We start from the raw sequence: 10,526 nt of genomic DNA, 5'->3' as shown, positions 1-10,526 counted from the left end.
TTGCAAGACTTTTCATGGGAAGTACGGTGTTCAGAATAAGTCTGAGCACCAACGCAGGGCCTGGCTGGCATTATTTGTCCTTTTCACCATTGACTGATTAGATACAAAATCTCTGTAAGTCTGAGGCTTCGGGCTGCCTTAGAAATGTCTGCCTGTTCTTTTCCCACTATACCTGTATGCCCTCGAACCTCAGGGCAGCTCTGCCCATACAGAGCCAACGAATGTCTTGGTGGCTATAAGCTCCTGGTGACTATAAGGAGACTCTTACTTGTAACACTGTTTAGAGTAACTGAGCAACTGAGCTCATGTCTCCTAGACAGCTGTGTAAGAAAGGCCTCCCGCTGAAATGGTGGGACAAGGCGGACCCCAGCCTCACTCCAGGGAGGCGGGGAGGGGGCTGCTCACCCTTCGGGCACTACACAGGTCTCTCCCACAGCAGCTCTGAGAGCCCTCATTGCCACAAGCTGTGCAGTCCCAGCCTCAGCATGAGCCAGGATGGGATAAAGAAGCCAGCTGTGAGCGGGTCTTCTCCTCCCATTTGCCAAGGGAAAAAAGATTAACAAGCATTCCCTGGCACGGGGTAGAAAAGCCATCAGAAGTTCTAAGACTAATGTGGCATCATTTTTCTGGTGGGGCTTGAGTGCTTTGGCACTCATGGAGGAGTTAAACTCCCAAGTCTACTGTGTTTCATGTATCTGTTCTTAATATATTTCTGAGAGGTAAGTAGAATTATACCTTTTTAAGGACGGAACCACTGGGCATGTCTTTTCTCCTTCCCTACCCAGGGAATTCTTCATTTCCCAGAATTCAGCTCATTGCGAAACTACCTCTAGGATGCCTTCTCAAGTTCCCCATGTAGTCTCCTGGAAGCAATGAGTCTTCTTCCTGTGTGCTCCCACAGCACCCTGCACACCCCTTCATGACGGTCCTGTCTGGTGGTTTTCTAATCATTGGCTTTAGAAGTCTACTTCCTCAGTAGTCTGCTTTTCTCCAGAGTAGGGGGCAGGTTTTCTTTGTCGACACTTCCCCTCCCCACCCACCTACTGGCTCCTCCAGTCTAAATCCAGTGTTAAAGACGGGCCCATCAAAGATACTGGAAGAACAGAAAAGCAAAAACAAAAGGAGGAAACTTACGTGGCTTACCCAAAGTCACACCACTCAGCATCAGAGTTCCGACATTTAGTGGCCTACTCAGTTCTAAACTAGGCTGTCATCGTGTTTATTCGATTGTCCACAAAGAGTGACATATTTTTACGAATGGTTTTACTCCTAAAGAAATGAAGGACATATAGCTCGGGCCAGCTAATTCTTAAGTATGATTAGATGGTGGCTTAGGGACTCCATCTATGCCTTAAATCAGGATCATTTTTAGGTCTAATGGAAATTACACGGTGGCTTTGGCTTCACAGGGAAGGAACTTCAAGCTAATCAGCCTTGGGAATGCCACCATCTGAGATGCCAAGGCAAAAACAAAGGAATGCAATCGATTAAGTCTCCCTTCAAGAACTTTCCAAGACCTCGGGGCTGCTGAGATGAGATGGGACTGGAATCCTACCCACAGGCTTAATTGCTTTGCAAGAGGCCACAGCTGTTGTTGCAGGAAAGTGCAGGGTAAAATCCCGTTTTCTTACTTTCAGCTCTCTGCTGATCTTCTTTGAGATTGTTTCTGATCTGCCTAGTGGCCCATGCCTATCGCGAGAGGTTCTTTCTTTAGTGTCCTGTGTCTTGTCTTTGCTTTTCATGATATCCCTAGCGTTTAATGTAGGGCCTGCTATTTGCTTAGTAAATATCTGTTTGATAAATTAATTAAGCCACCAAAAGTAGAGCTTTAAAAGGAAATGGTCATTCTCTGGCACACGAGAGAGATGCCCCTTCACTTTTCCAACCAACATTTCCCTGGGCCCTTTTGCCAGAATGTAGGAACATGAGGAAAGGAGTAGTGTGAAAAACATTTTAATATTGTCCAGCCTATAAACTATGTCTACTCAAATTTTCCCATGCATGTTCCATTACCAAATCTACTTTTGGGGGCCTGTTTTGTTTTGTTTTTGTTTTTTTGCTTCTATAATGACAACCAATCCCTGAATAATTAATGACTCGTCACACATTTACAACCTCTTCTGGCCTTTGAAATAGCTAAAAATGACCTGTGGACTAGCAGAAGAGAGGCACGATTGGACTTTGCCAGAAGTTGGGCCCATGGGGTAAGATCTAGAGAGTTACTGGCTTAAGTGGTGTTAAGCAGTGCCTGTGATTGGAAAATAAAAGGAAATAGAATCCCCTCAGAGAATCAAGAATAGCTAGGCCTCATCCTAAAATAAATAGGCCAAAGAAACATGGGTGGCAATGGCTTAATCCTCAAACCTGTTCTCCACCGCCCCCCCTTATTTCCCTTAAGTTTCCAAACATTTGTCTCTGCCTTCTTTCTGTAGTCTTATACCCAAACGTGTTTTAAGACTTTACGCAATGTAGGTTTGTCCCCTTCTGTTATCTTTTGAGAAGAAACGTGCATTCTGTATGTATTTTATCGATATTAGTGACGAAAAAGCCCAGGGAGTTAATCCCATGACTAATCACCATCAGTCCTTCGTGTTACTGTCCATCAAATCAAAATGCTTTCCAGTGGCTACTTACTTTCCAAAGTCAAAACCTTAGGGTGGTGTGTGCTTTTTTGTTAACATTTTCCTTACTATAGCCAAGGGGTTGCTTTCTTCTAGGAATATTGTAGGTCCTCTCCATGTTCTCCATAGTGTTTTCCCTTCATTTGTGTACCTTGGATCATTTGAAAGGTCCATTTACACTTAACTCTCAAGTCCCTCAATTAGTATCAGCTTAGAATTCTGAGTCTGTTTATTTTGTGCCACCTGCCCCCAAGTGACTATATTGGTGTGACTTTTGAGCCTTAAAACCACCGTTCAGAACCTAGAGCAAAGCCACCAATGTCAGTGGGTGTCTGCCAGGTGCTCTGGAAAACGCATCTGCTCGTTGCCGAGGGCCAGTTCTTTCACAGCGAGGGGAGAGGTGTTGCTTCCACAAAACAGCCCAGGGAAGTGAAGTTGAAACTGATTGAAGGAAATTACTCCTAAAGCCTTGCTTCTCCACTCCTTTGAAGATAGGAGTAAATTTGCTTTCCTGCATCCAGGTGGTCCTCAGATGTCCTAAATCAAAACCGAGTGAGGACGGGATTTTCACAACTCTTCCCTGGACCAGTCCACCAGGGCCTCCGTCCCCGCGCTGTGTTTCTGCACCGCCATCCACCCCGTGGCAACTACAGGGGCAAGGGGGCAGTGCTGACGCTCAGTTCCTTTCCCCTGGTTGGAAATAGGCCAAGACTGTGAATGTTAATCACCCAATTCCTCTAAAAGGTACCACGGGGCCTTTAATAAGCACAAAAGGCCGGAGTCTCGGTTTTACACTTCATCCATGAGTTTGTCAGAGGGAGGTGGCAGTTCCAAATGACTATTCATGCAATACCTCAGACTAGAAGTGGAAGGAGCCCTGCAGTTGTTGATCCCGGAGACCAGAAACCTGGTGAAAGACAGGCTCTGAGGAATGGTTTTCCTTTGCTTTTGAGGTCAAGTCTAAACATCAAGCATTTCGGGGAGCAAATGCCTGTCTTTAAATGTCTTCTACGCTCTCATGCCTGCTGCTACCATCCCGGGGATTTGGAGTTCCCATCTGGGCTGCCGGTCTCAGGAATATAGTCTTTCTTTTCCTTCCGCTTCCGGCCTGCCCTGAAAACAGTGATGGTGGCACGTGCTTCATCTTCTATCTTCTTAAATTACTTTATTCTAGGTGGGAAAATTAAAGAGGCACAAACAGCAGAGAAACAGGACCAGTGTGGACCTTAACTTTGTCCTGCTTAGTTGTGTGTCTCTGCCAAGTAGCTTCAGCTCTCTAAATGTAAATATTGTCATCTATCAAGTGTATCTAAACAATAATTATTATCAGGATAAATTGACAAAAAAGTTAATGATGGGTTTTGTAAATTACAGAGTAATCTATAGATGTAAGCCATGTATTATTATTCTTACATTTTATAGCTATTTATGATGATTATTTATTATGCAGAGGACTTGTAGGAGAGTACATTTTTAAGGAATATATTCTTTTTTTCAAGTTTCTACTGTTATTATGTCCAAGAAAGAGGAACTATTGTAGTCTCCGCAGTGCTCAGAGAAACCGAGAAAAACCAATTATTTTCTTTGATCCAGTAGAGCATTTGGAGGAAGAGATAGAAAATATTTTTGTGTTGTTGGTGAAGTGATGGAGAAAACATTATTTATGCATTAAAATTTTTTAACTTTTTTTTTAATGTTTATTCATTTTTGAGAGACAGAGCACAAGTTGGGGGGGGGGCGCCCGCAGAGAGAGAGGGAGACACAGAATCTGAATCAGGCTCCAGGCTCTGTGCTGTCAGCACAGAGCCTGATGCAGGGGCCCCAACCCAGGAACCATGAGATCATGACCTGAGCTGAAGTTGGATGCTTAACCAACTGAGACACCCAGGCGCCCCTACAAATAATTCTCAAAGCTTGTTATTCACAAGGAAAAGATGGCTCCAAATCCAAATTTTTAAAGTAGCAGAAGTCCTTTAACAATAAAGAACAATCAGTCATCAAAAATTTTCTTTATGAACCAGAGCTTTTTTCTACTCTATTGGGTTTTAAATGGAGTTCAGTAGATTGGTTAATATTAACGTTTAAAAAAAGGGGGGGGGGACATGCAAACCTCAGGTTTTTTCATTTTATTTTTTATTTTATTTATTTATTTATTTATTTACTTACTTACTTATTTACTTATTTTAACGTTTATTTATTTTTGAGACAGAGAGAGACAGAGCATGAACGGGGGAGGGTCAGAGAGAGAGACACACAGAATCTGAAACAGGCTCCAGGCTCTGAGCTGTCAGCACAGAACCCGACGCGGGGCTGGAACTCACGGACCACGAGATCATGCCCTGAGCCGAAGTTGGCCGCTTAACCGACTGAGCCACCCAGGCGCCCCTTCATTTTAAGTACAGCTTATTGAAGTATAATTGATATACAAAAACTGTACGTATTTAATGAATACAATTTGATGTGTTTGGACATGTGCGTACAACTTTGGGAAAAAATGGTCACTAGAAAAGAGTTCAGTTTGGTTTTGCAGTGAAAAGAGAGTAAGGCTGACTGATGGTGGTTAACTCCCTGGGCTTCATCATCACCAATATTTATGAAATACATAAAGAATGCACATTTCTTCTCTAAAGATAAAGTTGACAAATCTGTATGAATTTTGTTTCCATTAACAGTAGGTTTTGAGAGATACCTCTTAGGAAAGTATGTCGAATTTCCTCAACAAGTATTTTGCTCCTTTACTTAGTAACGTCTTTATTTTGTTATGAGCTCCCGAATATAAAATGTTTTTGTGAGTCCACTTGGCAGAGAGTTTTCACCACGCCTGCAGAAATGATGCATACACCATGAATTTTGTTTTGGCCTTCCTTACGTTCACCTGTGTCACTTCCTCTCATTATTATTACCAATTTCTACTTCTTTTTCCACTTTTTTTTTTTGAGAATCTAATAAAAGCAAGCATCCATCTACAAAACATTCCCTATGATCACAGATTCATAGTACAATAAATCCACAAGGACCTCGAAAGTAGCCTAGAAAACTTTGAGCAGCAGGATAAGGTCTGATCGACATTACCTGACACATTTCATTTTCACTATAGACTAAATAAAAGTCTAAATATTTTCACTTGTTCCTGAATGTCATTAAGCTTGGCCTGATTTCTATAAGAACATAAGCCTTTAGATTTACATTCCAAGTCATTGAAGATAGTGTTAAGTATGTAGGAGTTTTCCTCAAAAAGAAGGCGCTGTGTCCCCTTGGTATTTCAAAATAATGTTTTTTACTAAAGTTGGGGATTACATCAAAGGCTATTTTTCTAAGCAACAAAATTCTCAACAATCACTAATTAAGGGACATGAAATTACAGGAAAATTTTATGTTTTTTTTTTTAAATAAGATCATCTGAAACATACTAAAATTCTTTATGCACATATCTGTATTTTTCTCATCATTCATTCAACAAATATAAAAAGAGGATGATGCTCTGTGAAGACGGAACAGATTTGGGAGGGTTCGAGGGAGAGAGTAGAGAGGAGAGAGAAGCAATTGTAGACACAGAGTACTGGGAAGCACTCTTGTAAAGAGAGAGCTGAGAAACAAAGCCCTGAAAGACATGAGAGAAAGAATAATGAAGATAATCCTTAAAGAGCTTGAGAGAGAGAGAGAAAATGGCACCTGTAAAGGCCCTGTGGCAGGAAGGCATGTGGCATGTTGTAGGAAAAGAGAGAAACCTGGGCAAAGGGGACCCAGTAGGCAAGGGGAGCATGGGAGACTGGGAGGCCAGAGAGGTGTCAAGGGGCCATATCACATCACCCCTTTGGGTTGTGGTAAAAATTTGGGATTTTCTCAGAGTAAGATAGGATGCTAGTTAAGGATTTATGGACACAGGGGAGACATAGACTGACAAGTTTGAAAAGCATCACTTTGGCTGCAGAATTGATCATTCAGGGCAAGGATGGAAGAAGTAAGCTGCTAGAAGGCTACTGCACTAGTCCAAAGGACAGAGGATGGTGGCTTGGACCAGAAGGGATGCCAGGGAGGTGCTGAGATGTGATTGGATTCTAGTTATATTGAAGGAAGAAGCTTCAGGGCATTGATTTGAATTGGACATGAGGTGTGATTGAAATAGAAGGGATAAACTCTATTCCAAAGCTTTATCCTGAGAAACTGGAACAATATTTATGAAATGAGGAATAATATAAGAGGTGCAAAGTTGGAGGGCAGTTCAGAAAACCAAGAGCTCAGTTTTGAGCAAGTCAATCTCAGAATCTTTATTGGCCTGCAGATAGAGAAGTCTGTGGTTCAGGGGACACTTGGAATTAAAGCCACAAACTTGGGAGTCATCAGCATAGAGATAGCTTGTGAGGCCAAGACACTAGACTGAGATTACCTCCAAGAGAGTGTAGTCAGAGAAAAAGTCTAAGGACTGAGCCCGTGGAACTCCACCATTAAAAGAGGTAGCAGAAATGAGGAGAAACAAGCAAGAAACAGGAACAGAGTGACTAGACAGGGACCAGAGTAACCAAACCAAAAAGAGGAGGCCCAGAAGCCAAGAGAAGTCTTTCAAAAGAAACCATATCAGATATTCTGAGTAAGATGAGCACTGAGGAAAGTCCACTTTGCCTAGGTCACTGCTGAATTTAGAAAAGGCTGTCTTGATGGAGTGGTAGCGCTGAAAGTCCACCTAGGGTTGGTTCAGAGGAGTCTGAGAGGAGAATGAATGGAGACCGTGAATAGAGACAATTCCTAGAAGAGGGGTTTTCCTGTAAAGGGAGCAGAGCTGGAAGGCAATGTGAGGCCAAGGCAGAATTTTGTTTTGTTTTGTTTTGTTTTGTTTTGTTTTGTTTTAACAACGGAAGACAGTAAGTATATAGCTTGTTTTTATGCTGATATTAATAGTTCAGTTGAAAGGAAAAATGTGCTAATACAAGAAAAATATGAAGAATTTGAAGACAGAAGTTGCATTAGTTTTCCAGGGCTGCCATAACAAAATGCCACAGACTGTGTGGCTAAAACAACAGAAATGTATTGTGTGTTTTGGAGGCAAGAAGTCCCAGATAAGGTATCAGCAGGGTCAGTTCCTGCTGAAGGCCTCTCTTCTTGGCTTGTAGATGACTGTCTTCTGCTGTCTTCCTGTGATCTCTCTGTGTGCCTCTCTGTGTCGTAATCTTCTCCTCTTATAAGGACAGCAGTCACACTGGATTAAAGCTCATCCTTGGTACATTATTTAATCTTAATTGCATCTTTAAAGACCTTATTTCTAAATATAGTCACATTCTGAGATCCTGGAGGTTAAGACTTCAACATACGAACTTCAGAGGGGCACAGTTCATCCCACAAGAGATGCCCTGGGGTAGGAGAGGGGATTGACTCTAGTGCATGGTTTTAGCACATCCATAATAAGAGAATGGAAGAAGGAAAATATAGGAACAGATGTATGAAATTTCCTAGTATTAGTGTTTTCATCACGGAATAAGAAAGCAGATAATGGCCGAGAGGGGAGTGGGAGGAGATGCTGGAGGCTTCAGAAGAATAGAGAAGAGGTAGCACAGTCACAGGGGAGAGCAGCGGAGTGACTGGTGAGGGGAAATGGACTGTAGACTCGCTGGGCAGCACTGGGGCCCACCTGCCATGTGCGCTCGTGCCTCAAATGAGACATCAGCCTATAAAGTTGAGTGTTTTTTCCCCCGGCTATGTTTAGCCTTTGGGGAATGATACGGAGTAGACAGATTCTGGTTTAATTAGAGTTGTGGTTTTGCTAGATGAGTACGGTGGAGGGAGAGGGGAACCAGAAGGTTGAGTATGTGTATAAGGTCGGATTGTAATGTTGAACCACAGAATCCAAGGGAGTAGGAAAAGAGGAGATAAGAAAATATGAGTGACAGTGCAAACAGAGTAGAACCAAAAGCTTCCTGTGGAGTTGGGGACTGTTGGAGATAGGAGGTTAGATGGAATGAGTTAAGTAGATGGGAAGGGCCAATCACGAAGAGGAATACTTGAAGTGAGATCTGGAGGAGCCACAGGAAACGGTAGCAGACAGCAGAGCCTGCGAGCCCAAACTTCCAGTGAGCTGGGTGAGGGAGGCAGGGGGAAGAGGGAAAGGAGAATGGTCCAGAAGAGCCAGTGAAGAGTAATTAAGGAAGAGTAAGGAGGCCAACTCAGACACCCTGGGCATAGGAAAGGAAATGCACATGGCCTGAGAGGGCTATGGAAAAGTATCCTCAGAGAAGAGCTAGGCTTGGATTGAGATAAGAGAGGGAAGGGGTTGAGGATCAGAGGATTTTTGCTGGAGATGGACAGTGAGTTCCAGAGGCTATGGTGCGTGTGCCTGGGATTGAAGGGGGCTGAGCCTATGGCTCAGTTTAGGGGAGGAGAGTTTGGTGGCAAGGAATGAGCTGGGAGTCTTGGGCTTTCTGTCTGCCTGAGATACAGGGACAGGGGGGTAGAAGGGATAAATCTTGACAGTCTCTAATCCCCAGGTCAGGGTGACTGTGTTTGAGGTGGAAGACAGGAGCCTTTCATGGGCACAGGCTGTGCAGGCAGGCTAAGGGTGACGTGGCGATTGCCACTTGGCTGCTCTCCTAAGAAGGGGTGTGGGCAGCAGAGTCAGGTGCTGGAGATACAAAGTCCTGCCATTAGGGGCCAGAGAACCTATGGCAGAGAAAGTGGGAGGAGGCAGGGAATGTTCAGTCTTACTCCTCACGGAATCACTGTATTCAGTACACAAACAGGAAGCTACAATCCTACTGAGCATAGAAAACAGCTCCCAAGAGTGTGTGTGTAGCTGTGACAATGTAGTGGTGAGGATGGTTTTTAATGTGCTTGTTTGATCAATCATATTATATGGCCCTTCTTTGTCTGAATTTTAAGTACACATTATGATAGCCTACCAGGAAATTATACCCAAGACAGGCCTATGGACATCTAGGACAATGCCAGAGAAAAAAACATGAGATTTACTGTGCAGAGCACCTGAGCTCAAGGTCAGGTTTTGTCCCTGTCCACCTGTCAGGCACAGGGCAAGCAATTTAAATACTCTGAGCTCTAGTTTACTATTCCGGAAAATAGAGTTAATGGTATCATCACAACAGGGTAGTTGTGAGTACATGGTGGTAATTCATATAATGCTACGTGTTAAGTATTGTTATTAAAATGATGTTATGACACAACATCATAGATGCATGTGCTTTCAGCTTAGAAATGGACAGAATATGAGAATGCAAGCTGGTGCAGCCACTCTAGAAAACAGTATGGAGGTTCCTCAAAAAACTAAAAATAGAACTACCCTACGACCCAGCAATTGCACTACTAGGCGTTTATCCACGGGATACTGGTGTGCTGTTTCGAAGGGACACATGCACCCCCATGTTTATAGCAGCACTATCAACAATAGCCAAAGTATGGAAAGAGCCCAAATGTCCATCGATAGATGAATGGATAAAGAAGGTGTGGTATAGATATACAATGGAGTATTACTCAGCAATCAAAAAGAATGAAATCTTGCCATTTGCAACTGTGTGGATGGAACTTGAGGGTATTCTGCTAAGTGAAATTAGTCAGAGAAAGACAAAAATCATATGACTTCACTCCTATGAGGACTTTAAGAGACAAAACAGATGAACACAAGGGAAGGGAAGCAAAAATAATATAAAAACAGGGAGGGGGACAAAACATAAGAGACTCTTAAATATGGAGAATAAACAGGGTTGCTGGAGGGGTTGTGGGAGGGGGGATGACTAAATAGGTAAGGGACATTAAGGAATCTACTCCTGAAATCATTGTTGCACTATATACTAACTAATTTGGATGTAAATTTTTAAAAAAATTTTTAAAAATGAAGCCTTCAAAAAAATAAATAAAATAATAAAATTGTTATAAAAAAAAAAGGAAGAAATGGACAGAATAGTT

The sequence above is a fragment of the Felis catus genome, chromosome C1, assembly GCF_018350175.1.
Source record: "Felis catus isolate Fca126 chromosome C1, F.catus_Fca126_mat1.0, whole genome shotgun sequence".
In the NCBI taxonomy this organism is placed as follows: domain Eukaryota; kingdom Metazoa; phylum Chordata; class Mammalia; order Carnivora; family Felidae; genus Felis; species Felis catus.
This window is presented reverse-complemented; position numbering follows the sequence as displayed.